Below are 13,370 nucleotides of genomic sequence, written 5' to 3' on the forward strand. Positions count from 1 at the left end.
AAAACTTGAAATATGAAATGTACTTACATGAATAAATTGTTGAATGAATAAATGTGATAAAAGTGTCATTTGTGATTTAGGTTCCCATTAAGAGAGAAAGGTTAGCCCAGTTTCCACTCTAAAATTTTCCAATGGAATAGTAAACTTAGGTAGTAAAAACTAAAAATTTAGAAATGCATCTAAGGGACTTTAAATTGCAATTGGCAATTAATACTAGTAAATGTAAAACTCAAAATATGGGATCTTGGTGTAATTAAAATTAATATATTCATTAAGTATAAAAAAAGTCAACATTTTGGTTGACTAGTAAGGTGAATAGTAATCAAAATGATTAGTAAATTAAGATGAAGACCTAGAACCAATTCTAAGCTTAAATTCTAAGCTTAAATGCTTAGAATTGTAGGACGAATGTGGACTATGCATCCTAGTCAAAATTGTTAAAAAGAAATTAAGGCCATAAATTTGAAATCCATGGAATATTCATGGATTACTTGAAACATGAAAAATAAGTCACCTAATTGATGTGAATAGATAGTTAGGGCTTATATGCCCATCACAAATGGAATTCATAAAATATTAGTAACTCAACTTGAAATATAAAATTTGTAATTACATAAGTAGATTCTTGAATGTATAAATGAGAAAGGAAAAATGTTTGAATACAATGGTACATGTGAACCATTGTTTAGAATTGTCATCAATATGAATAACATAATGAATGAATAAATGAACCATATTAATGTATGAATGAGACATTAGTTCTCATTATTGTAGAGAGGAGAAGTATTTTGAGTACTATAGTATAAAAGGATAATTGATGTGAATTGTGATCATAAAAATGATCAAATGAATGTATGAATTATAATGGAAATTTATCATGAAATAATGAATTCATAAAACACAATATATTAATATTTAATGATATTATGTGCCCTTGTATTGCCTAGACACGTGTGTTAGATTGGATAGATTGGCATGCCAATAGGGTATTGTTTTAGCAGTACTGCGAAAGGTTTTATGCACGTATTTAAGGCTTTATGCCGTATTCATGGCTTTATGCCTGTATTCATGGCTTTATGCCAACATTCATGGCTTTATGCCAACATTCATGGCTTTTATGCCCGATTATGTGTTATCATGGCTTTTTAGCCATACCGATCGTGATACGTGGTTGACGCTCGCGTCCCATGGTATGACGGCCCGAGGCACCGCGTGTCCTGTACAACGACCTGTTATCCAGTTTAGTCAGCCTGTCATAGGTTACTTGGGCAGTGTAATTTATTGAAACAAATTAAGACTATTAGTAATTAAAAATGTTAGAAATCAAATAAATGAGTTAATAAGACTTCAAAAGAATTAGTTACAATTATGAAATGATCCAAACCACATAAAAATTGTTAAGTAAAAGGATAAAAGAGTTGCAAAAATAGGTATAACTTAACTAAATATTTTAAATGTACCTTCTATTGCCATATGAATATAAACTGAGTATTTTTATTAATTCTGTATATTGTACATTATCACTGTGAATTTCGGAATTAAACGCTTCCAAAGCGGAACAAATTAGAACAAAAGATAATTAATATTAGACACATTGTATTAAATTAAATTGATTCTTAAATATTCAAATTATGCTTCGTTCTTTCTTTATTTGTATATTTTATTTTCTTGTTCTATTATTGCACCACTAAGCAGCAATGCTTAGCGCGATGGATTTGTTTCCTCGCGCAGGTACTTTGACTAAGATTTTTGGAGTTCAGATCTGCAGAAGTGCCTGAAGTATTCAAGGTTGTCACCTCCTCAGCAATGCATGTAGATAGGGCCCATATAGATCCTATTTTGTATTTTGTATAAAATGCTAGATATTGTACTATGATGTAAATTATGAAATTTTGTAATTATTTTGTAAATTATGTAAATTAAGGAAATTTGAAAATTTTGCTTATGTAATTTGAGAATGTTTACATATGAATTGAGTATGAATGGAAATGATTATGAAATTGAAATGTATGGATGAGATTTGAAATATGAGATAATTATGATTAGCATAGATAAGATTTTATTTCAGAAATATTGTTGAATTGAATTTCAAACAGGTGAATATTAAAATACGCCAAACGATAATAAAATAGGGGAAACTTCGCTGGTTTCTCCGTCAAAAAAAAAATTTGATATTAAATTAAATGAATTGAAAATTATTAAAGAAATAAAGTAAGATAAGTTAGGGTGCTCCGGCACCGATTGTAGCATGCCTTGCTCGGCTACACTGTAGTCGGGTGAGGGGTGTTACATTTATTGGTATCAGAGCCCAGTTTAGGCGTTTCTGGACCTAGATAGATTGCATATCATGCATTGCATTCATATGAGTTGAGGTGACACTAATGCAGATCTATTTTCTTGGTTATTTTAGGTTAAGGTATGGACTCAGAATCGCAGAGGGCCGTAGAAGAAGAAGTAGCAAGTCGTATCCCGACTGGGAGTGATATTGGAAATCGGGGAGATCCTGCTCCACTAGTGCAAGAGGTGCCTGTACAACCCCAACAGGCCTTGTTTGAGCAGATGACTGAATTCTTTCAACAGATGATCGTTATTCCACCACCGCCTCAAAGAAAATCACCTCTAGGAAAAATTAGGAAGTATGGAGCTATAGATTTCAATGGTAAAAGGAAGACGATCTCGCAGTGAGTATTGGTTAGAAAGGATCGAAAGAGTACTACAAAGAACTCCATTGCACACCGTAATGTAGTTTGGAGTGTGTAGTTTCGTTGTTACAAGAAGCTGCATATCGATGGTGGGATGTCGTAACCAAGGTAGTGCCACCAGCCGACGTAACTTGGGAATTCTTTCTGATAGAGTTCAGAAAGAAATATATTAGTTGTGTTCATGAAGAGGAACAGAAGAGGAGTGGTGATCAACAAAAGAGGAAATTTGGACAGTCTAGTAATAAGAGGCTGAGAGAACAGTTAAGTCAGACATCTGATCATAGTAGGAGATCTAGACCTAGGCCTATACCCAGAAGAGATCAACTAGAAACACTAGTAGTGAGTGCGCCAGGATTAGCAAGAAATGTGGCCATTGTAACAAGTGGCATAAAGGTGAATGTAGGGGATTGACTAGAGCCTGTTTTAGATGTGGGGCCATAGACCATCGTCTGAAAGATTGTCCTAAGAGGAATTTACCATGGACCCAGACAGAGGCCGTGGAAGGACCAAGTACAATAGTAACACCACTTCCAAATGTCACCCAAGCCGGAGAGGAGCAAGAAGCCCCAGATGTGAATTTGAGGTAAAGTACTTCCTTTATGATATGCCTAAGTGTATAATGATAGATTCGAAAAGACTAAATAGTACCACATATATAAAAGAAGTAGACAGAGGGAGCAATAGAAAGGTAAAAGAATTATCTTAGATACCTACACCCAGTAAATTTCGAGGACGAAATTTAAATAAGAGGGGAAGAGTTGTAACATCCTCCCAGTAGCAACTCCGTACATTCTACTGTTCCGGTGACCGGTGTCGGTCCGGACAGCTAGAACGTCCGGAAAAATATTTAAACTAAAGTGAGGAACCATAATTAACTCAAATATTAATAAGAAAAATTTAGGAAAAATTTTAGAAATAAAATACAACCAAGTTAAACAAGCCGGTGCCCAAGCGATGGGTAACCAGAGGGAAGTTGCGGTTCTCTCAACGAGGAGCCCTAGACCCGGGGAAAAATTCATAAAATAATTTTTGGGACTCCAGAGAAGGGTCATTGAGGTTCCTATGGCATTAGAATGCCAAGAAAATATTTAGAAAAATTTTTCATTCGGTACAGACAATTTTGACCCGTTAAGCCAAACGGAGGGCATTTTGGTCATTTCGCCTTCAGAGAATTTTTTTGGCCGACTTGTCCAGTTGAGTAAATAATTATTATGATATAAAATATGAATTAAGGTTGATGAAAAATTAATTTAAAGTTAGTAGAAAAGAAAAGAAAAGAAAAATCCATATAATGCAAATAATGACATCAATATGAGGTCATTTAAAAATTCCCACCAATCACAATTAAACAATCATTTAAGTAACTAATAAAAGAGACAATTGAGACTAAAGAAAATCAAAAACCTATCAGCCATCTTCAACCTCATTTCCAGCCGCACCACATGGCCAAGAAGACCTCCATTTCTCTTCTTGATTCAAGCTTGAAAATCTCTCCAACCTTACCTCAAATCCCCTAAGTCCTTTCACTAAAAACTTGTCTATACCTCTTGGGAAGTGTTTGGCAGCCTAGAAAGGGAAAGAAAGTGAAGTTTTAGCTTGGGAAAATTCTTCCCTCCAAGAGGTTAGTGCATATTCATACATAAACCTCTTTTAATCCATGTTAGTGACTTGAAATAAGTGAGAGATTGTAAATTAAATGAATAAAAATTGAGTGTATGTCCACTATGAATTTCGGCAGCCCTAAGGAAGGAATAATGATGGAGTGTTTTTGATGGTTTTAATGGACTTAGAATGAATTAGAGATTATGTTTAAGGTGTATATACACATATATAATGAATGAAAGTGTTTAACTAGGTGTATGGGTGAATTGAAATGGAAATTAGGGTTTTGGGAGTGAAGAATTGGACTTGACTTATGAAGTGATTAATGGACATTCTAATGGTCAATTAGTGACCATTTTAGGCAAGTTAATCATAATTTGAAGTGAACCAAAGTGTCACAAACCAAGTTGGTAGGCTGCCTAGTGACAGCAGTAATGAGGCTGTGATTCCAGCCCACTTAGACAGCCATAACTTTGGCTGTATAGGTCCAATTGGTGTTTGGCCAATTATACATGAAACTAGACTTATAATGGCACATTTTTGCTGAAGAAACCATGCCCAAAAGACCAAAGCAAGTGGACCAAAAGTTGGCCCCAATCCGGGTACCCTGCAAGCCAATTCTGCAGAATGACCTGTTCATTTGGCCATAACTCACTGTAGAAATGGTCAATTGACCTGAAAGTTTTACAGCAACAAGTTAAGACCTAGACAAACAACTTTCATGAAGAAACCTACCCCAAATTATGACCAGAACCTAACCCAAATGGCAGTCACAATCACTATTCATGGTACTGTAGATTTGATAATTTCTGCAGAATGGAAATCCGGCCAGCTGTGGTTTTTGGACCATATCTAGAGCTAAAAAACTCCAAATGGAGTGATTCAAAAAAGGAAATTTAACTAGACAAAATAAGGAACAACTTTCATGTTTACCATTTCCTCAAATTCCCACTGCAACAGGGCCCAATGGAACAGTAAGTTTGGGTCACAAAAACTGAAAATTCTGCTCTCTAGGTTTTAAGTTTGGAAATGGATTTAGGGGTTAATTCCAACAAGTTTTAAATGCAAAATGTGGTATGTTGGGAGTGTCAAAACCAATATACCTATTTTCTATCCAAAAGTCAACATTTTTGTTGACTAATAAAGTGAATAGTGACACCAAAACTTGAAATATGAAATGTACTTACATGAATAAATTGTTGAATGAATAAATGTGATAAAAGTGTCATTTGTGATTTAGGTTCCCATCAAGAGAGAAAGGTTAGCCTAGTTTCCACTCTAAAATTTTTCAATGGAATAGTAAACTTAGGTAGTAAAAACTAAAAATTTAGAAATGCATCTAGGGGACTTTAAATTGCAATTGGCAATTAATACTAGTAAATGTAAAACTCAAAATATGGGATCTTGGTGTAATTAGAATTAATATATTCATTAAGTATAAAAAAAGTCAACATTTTGGTTGACTAGTAAGGTGAATAGTAATCAAAATGATTAGTAAATTAAGATGAAGACCTAGAACCAATTCTAAGCTTAAATGCTTAGAATTGTAGGACGAATGTGGACTTTGCATCCTAGTCAAAATTGTTAAAAAGAAATTAAGGCCATAAATTTGAAATCCATGGAATATTCATGGATTACTTGAAACATGAAAAATAAGTCACCTAATTGATGTGAATAGATAGTTAGGGCTTATATGCCCATCACAAATGGAATTCATAAAATATTAGTAACTCAACTTGAAATATAAAATTTGTAATTACATAAGTAGATTCTTGAATGTATAAATGAGAAAGGAAAAATGTTTGAATACAATGGTACATGTGAACCATTGTTTAGAATTGTCATCAATATGAATAACATAATGAATGAATAAATGAACCATATTAATGTATGAATGAGACATTAGTTCTCATTATTGTAGAGAGGAGAAGTATTTTGAGTACTATAGTATAAAAGGATAATTGATGTGAATTGTGATCATAAAAATGATCAAATGAATGTATGAATTATAATGGAAATTTATCATGAAATAATGAATTCATAAAACACAATATATTAATATTTAATGATATTATGTGCCATTGTATTGCCTAGACACGTGTGTCAGATTGGATAGATTGGCATGCCAATAGGGTATTGTTTTAGCAGTACTGCGAAAGGCTTTATGCCCATATTTAAGGCTTTATGCCGTATTCATGGCTTTATGCCCGTATTCATGGCTTTATGCCAATATTCATGGCTTTGATGCCCGATTATGTGTTATCATGGCTTTTTAGCCATACTGACTGCATACGTGGTTGATGTTCTGCGTCCTATGGTATGACGGCCCGAGGCACCGCGGTGTCCTGTGCCAACGACCTGTTATCCAGTTTAGTCAGCTTGTCATAGGTTACTTGGGCAGTGTAATTTATTGAAACAAATTAAGACTATTAGTAATTAAAAATGTTAGAAATCAAATAAATGAGTTAATAAGACTTCAAAAGAATTAGTTACAATTATGAAATGATCCAAACCACATAAAAATTGTTAAGTAAAAGGATAAAAGAGTTGCAAAAATAGGTATAACTTAACTAAATATTTTAAATGTACCTTCTATTGCCATGTGAATATAAACTGAGTATTTTTATTAATTCTGTATATTGTACATTATCACTGTGAATTTCGGAATTAAACGCTTCCAAAGCGGAACAAATTAGAACAAAAGATAATTAATATTAGACACATTGTATTAAATTAAATTGATTCTTAAATATTCAAATTATGCTTCGTTCTTTCTTTATTTGTATATTTTATTTTCTTGTTCTATTATTGCACCACTAAGCAGCAATGCTTAGCGCGATGGATTTGTTTCCTCGCGCAGGTACTTTGACTAAGATTTTTGGAGTTCAGATCTGCAGAAGTGCCTGAAGTATTCAAGGTTGTCACCTCCTCAGCAATGCATGTAGATAGGGCCCATATAGATCCTATTTTGTATTTTGTATAAAATGCTAGATATTGTATTATGATGTAAATTATGAAATTTTGTAATTATTTTGTAAATTATGTAAATTAAGGAAATTTGAAAATTTTGCTTATGTAATTTGAGAATGTTTACATATGAATTGAGTATGAATGGAAATGATTATGAAATTGAAATGTATAGATGAGATTTGAAATATGAGATAATTATGATTAGCATGGATAAGATTTTATTTTAGAAATATTGTTGAATTGAATTTCAAACAGGTGAATATTAAAATACGCCAAACGATAATAAAATAGGGGAAACTTCGATGGTTTCTCCGTCAAAAAAAAAATTTGATATTAAATTAAATAAATTCAAAATTATTAAAGAAATAAAGTAAGATAAGTTAGGGTGCTCCGGCACCGATTGTAGCATGCCTTGCTCGGCTACACTGTAGTCGGGTGAGGGGTGTTACAATTCATCAATTAACACCTAATAATCCAATAGACTCAGAAATTCCTCCAGTTAATTTTGAAATCCCCATAACTGCCATTACTTCAAGTGATTCTGAGGAAAATCTCACAGAAGAAAGCAATGAAAGGGATGAACCTTCCCTCGTGCCTCGTGGAGACAAAACACGCACCATAAACTTAGGCACTGAAGAAGTAAAAAGGAAACTTAATGTGGTGGAGAGTGAAGAATTGGGAGATATGATCAGTTTGCTTAGAGAATTCCTGGACGTATTTTCCTGGAGCTATGATGATATGGTTGGTTTGGACCCCCAGATAGTGGCGCACAAAATTCCCCTTATTCCGGGGACAATCCCGGTGAAGCAGAAATTAAGAAGAATGAATCCTGACACACTGCTCAAAGTTAGGGATGAGGTCAAGAAACAGTATGACGCTGGGTTCCTGGAAGTAGTCAAATATCCCCAATGGGTAGCTAACGTTGTCCCGGTAATGAAGAAGGACGGGAGAGTCAGGGTATGCGTTGACTACAGGGATCTTAATAAAGCGAGCTTGAAAGACGATTTCCCTCTCCCTCACATTGATGTGTTAGTTGACAATGCTGCGGGATTGGGCAGGTGTTCGTGTATTGATGGGGCATCAGGGTACAATCAAATCCCAATGGACGAGGAAGACAAGGAGAAGATGGCTTTTATCACTCAATGGGGGGTATTTTGCTATCGGGTCATGCCTTTTGGGTTAAAGAATGCTGGTGCTACCTACCAGCGTGCAATGGTCACATTATTCCACGATATGATGCATAAAGAAGTGGAGGTGTACGTGGACGATATGATCATCAAATCCCGGGGAGAAGAAAGCCATGTGCAGGTAATGAGGAAAGTATTTGAGAGACTCAGGAAATATCATCTGAAACTGAACCCTGTGAAATGCATATTCGGAGCTAGATCTGGGAAATTGTTGGGATTCATAGTGAGCGAGAAGGGAATAGAAGTTGATCCGGACAAAGTCCGAGCCATTCAAGAGATGCCATCCCCAAAAACAGAAAGGGAGGTGCGCAGTTTCTTGGGGAAGTTGAACTACATATCAAGATTTATTTCTAACCTCACTGCCAAGGCCGAGCCTATTTTCAGATTACTCCGGAAGAACAATTCCACCCAATGGGATTCAGTTTGCCAAAAGGCCTTTGATAAAATTAAGCAGTACCTATCAAACCCACCAGTATTGGTTCCTCCAGTCGCGGGAAGGCCTCTGATTCTATATATGGCAGTCCAACAAAGCTCAATGGGATGTGTTTTGGGGCAACATGATGATACCGGCCGAAAGGAAAGAGCCATTTATTACCTGAGCAAGAAGTTCAACGATTGAGAGTCAAGGTACTCTTTCCTAGAGAAAACTTGCTGCGCACTAGCTTGGACAGCAAATCGCCTCAAACACTACATGTTGAACCACAAGACATGGCTCATCTCCAGGATGGATCCTATCAAGTATGTATTCGAAAGCCCATTCGTGCCAGGAAGGATAGCTAAATGGCAAGTCATACTCTCCCAATATGACATAGTCTATATGACCCGGAAAGCGGTGAAGGGTAGTGAAATCGCCGATCTCCTAGCAGAAAACCCTATCCAAGATTATGAAGCTCTGGATTTTGAGTTCCCCGATGAGCATATTAATGAAGTAGACTACGAAGAAGAGGGGCCAGCCGATGTATGGGAAATATATTTCGACGGAGCTGTCAATTTGTCAGGTAATGGAATTGGAGCTGTATTGATATCCTCGGATGGAAAACACTTTCCGATAGCTATTAAGTTGAGATTTGACTGCACCAACAACGTCGCGGAATACGAAGCTTGTGTAATGGGTTTACAAGCTGCTATCGAAATGAAAATCAGAAAGTTGGAGGTATACGGAGACTCAGCTCTGATCATTTATCAAGTCAAAGGGGAATGGCAAACTAAGGATCCGAAGCTGATCCCATATCAGAAGTACTTACTGGAGCTAATTAAGAAATTCGAAGAAATCTCTTTCACTCATCTTAGTAGAGATAAGAATCAATTTGCTGATGCCTTAGCTACTCTAGCTGTTATGGCTCAAATAGAAGAAGGACAGACAACTCAGTTATTAAGGATTAAAGCAAGAAGTGAGCCAGCATACTGCTTCATGATTGAGGAGGAACCCGACGGTAAACCTTGGTACCATGACATCCTGGTCTACATCAGAACCGGGGAATTCCCTTCAGGGGCAAGCAGAAACGAAAGAAGGATGATTCGGAGGTTAGCATTGGGATACTTCCCCAGTGGAGAAGTCCTATACAAGAGGAGCTCCAACGGTGAATTGTTGAGATGTGTGGGTGCAAAAGAGGCGAAGAGAATCCTTTTCGAGACTCATGAAGGAAATTGTGCAACCCATGCCAACGGGCATATGATGGCTAAGCAAATCATGCGACGTGGGTATTTTTGGACTACAATGGAAAAGGATTGCATCGAGTATTTCCGAAAGTGCCATAAGTGTCAGATTTATGCGGATCCGATAAATGTGCCACCTCACAAGTTGTTCAACCTCGTCTCACCATGGCCTTTCGCAATGTGGGGCATCGATGTGATTGGTCCCATCAACCCTAAGGCATCCAATGGGCACAGATTTATCCTAGTAGCCATCGACTATTTCTCCAAATGGGTTGAAGCCACGTCATACGCCCATATTACACAGAACATATTTCTCAAATTCCTCAGAAACAATATCATCTGCCGGCATGGTCTCCCCAATGAAATCGTCACTGACAACGCCAAGAATCTGAATGGTCCAAAGATTCAAAAATTATGTGATCAATACAAAATCCGACATCTCAATTCCTCCCCATACCATCCCCAGATGAATGGAGCGGTGGAAGCTGCAAACAAAAATCTCAAGAGGATAATCCGGAAAATGACGGTCACATATAGGGATTGGCATGATATGCTTCCCTACACTCTTCACACATACCGGACTTCTGTAAGAACCTCAACCGGGGCAACTCCATACTCACTGGTTTACGGGATGGAAGCTGTACTACCTATTGAAGTTGAAATTCCTTCCTTAAGGATTCTGAAGGAATCGGGGATTGATGAGTCAGAATAGATCCAGTCGAGGTTGGATCAGTTAAACTTGCTGGACTAGAAAAGGCTAGTAGCAGCATGTCATGGACAGTTATACCAGAGGAGAATGGCTAGGGCATTTGAAAAAAGCGTTCGCCCACGTGAATTCCAACCCCGGGACCTAGTTCTGAAGAAAGTGTTACCAAATCAAAACGATCCCCGGGGCAAATGGTCACCAACCTACGAGGGACCCTATGTGGTTAAAAAGGCATTCTCTGGAGGAGCCTTGATCTTGATCCACATGGACGGTGAAGAATTTCCAAGACCTGTGAATGCTGACACTATCAAGAGATACTATGCTTAAAAAAAAAGAGAGAGAGGAGTAGGGGTGAAAACTCGAAAGGGCGCCCTTAGCAAAATGTGCCAAAGAAGGCAAAAACCCCGAAGGGGCACTTTCTGTAAAATGAGTGAGGAATGAAAACCCGAAAGGGCGTCCTAAAAAAAAAAAAAAAAAATTCAAGATCTAGGGGTGAAAACCCGGAAGGGCATCCCAAGAACCAAAAGGGAGAAATAAGGAAAGGGACATGAAACCAAGGAGGGAAACAAACCATCATGGCATGAGACTTCAGAATACTAGGAATGATGGCAGTTAAGGGACTTCAAAGCTAACCACAAGGAATATGTGAGATCTATCCTCGTACTCTCTTTCTTTGAAACTTTGTCTTTGTTTCTTAAAACCATAATAAAGCCATACTTTATTCATTTTACTTTTATCTTTCCCTTATACTCATTTCTTAACATTATCCTTCTGCAATCTCGTTATTTAATGCGCTATTAATCAGTTAAAATTTTTGCCATAAGATTAGGATTCGACAATTGATAACCTCACGTACTTTGCTATGAGATTTGCAGGGAAAGGCCTAAAAAAAAAAAAAAAAAAATTAGAGGTGAAAACCTGGAAGGGCGCTTCAAGTTAAATGGATAAAAGGAAAGTGAAAACCCGCAAGGGCGCTTTTCGCAAATATAAGAAGGAAGTGGAAAACAGAAAAAGGAGCATCCGAAGAAAAGGGGAGTCGTAGGTCAAGTCTTGTAACTCGTCCTCCATTAATCACCGGCCTTCGGGATCCTGTTAAGTACACTTCATCGGGGAAGAATTTCCCGTGTCGGGGTTAGACTTGCTTTGTAAGTTGATTTTAATTTCCCGCAATTTAAATTTCCTATTATCAACCTTTGGTTTCTTGATCTAAGTTGATTTTAATTTCTTGCAATTTAAATTTCCTGTTATCAACCTCTGGTTCCTTGATCTAAGTTGATTTTAATTTCCTGCAATCTAAATTTCCTGTTATCAACCTCTGGTTCCTTGATCTAAGTTGATTTTAATTTTCAGTATTTAAATTTCCTGTTATCAACCTCTGGTTCCTTGATCTAAGTTGATTTTAATTTTACTGCATTTAAATTTCCTGTTATCAACCTCTGGTTCCTTGATCTAAGTTGATTTTAATTTCCCGCAATTTAAATTTCCTGTTATCAACCTCTGGTTCCTTGATCTAAGTTGATTTTAATTTTCAGTATTTAAATTTCCTGTTATCAACCTCTGGTTCCTTGATCTAAGTTGATTTTAATTTTCAGTATTTAAATTTCCTGTTATCAACCTCTGGTTCCTTGATCTAAGTTGATTTTAATTTCCCGCAATTTAAATTTCCTGTTATCAACCTCTGGTTCCTTGATCTAAGTTGATTTTAATTTTCAGTATTTAAATTTCCTGTTATCAACCTCTGGTTCCTTGATCTAAGTTGATTTTAATTTCCTGCAATTTAAATTTCCTGTTATCAACCTCTGGTTCCTTGATCTAAGTTGATTTTAATTTCTTGCAATTTAAATTTCCTGTTATCAACCTCTGGTTCCTTGGTCCAAGTTGATTTTAATTTTCTAATATTTTAACTCCTGTTACCAATCTCTAGGTCACTAACTAAGGTATGCTTTAGTTCCCTAACTTCGAATACCTAATTGTCCAAAATATGGGTCTGAATCTTTACATAATTCCTACACGGGAAAATTTTTCCCTTTAATAGAAATTATGTAAAGAGGGGCAGCTGTCGACACCATATTTCGGCCAATCCCCAGAATCAATAAACTTCGAAATCGATCCCCAACACTAAGTCTCCCTTTGCCAGCCAATTACATTTTCGATCTCTCCTTGCCAGTTAACCACATTTCCGATCTCTCTTCACCAAGAATTGAATCAATGCTAAGTCCTCATATCAGTTAAAGCTTTATCGGTCTCTCAAATCACTCATCGATCTCTCAAGGCAATTGTCAAATATCCTGACCAGTCAACTACATTCCCGATCTCTCTTGTCAAACAAAATTGAACCAACACTAGAGCTTTATGTCACCAGTTTTATTGCCGACCTCTCTTTTAAAAGGTTAGGAATAATCAAGTTAAGGTTCCACCCCGGTTTAATGATGATCCCGATCTTAAATGTTCAAGCCAAATTTCCAATTTTAATCAAGTCCCGTTTAGCGTTAGTTCCCTGCCGATCTCATGCTCATTATGTTTTCCGACCTCTTACACTTAGATTAA

Source organism: Hevea brasiliensis, chromosome 13 (assembly GCF_030052815.1).
Source record: "Hevea brasiliensis isolate MT/VB/25A 57/8 chromosome 13, ASM3005281v1, whole genome shotgun sequence".
NCBI lineage: Eukaryota > Viridiplantae > Streptophyta > Magnoliopsida > Malpighiales > Euphorbiaceae > Hevea > Hevea brasiliensis.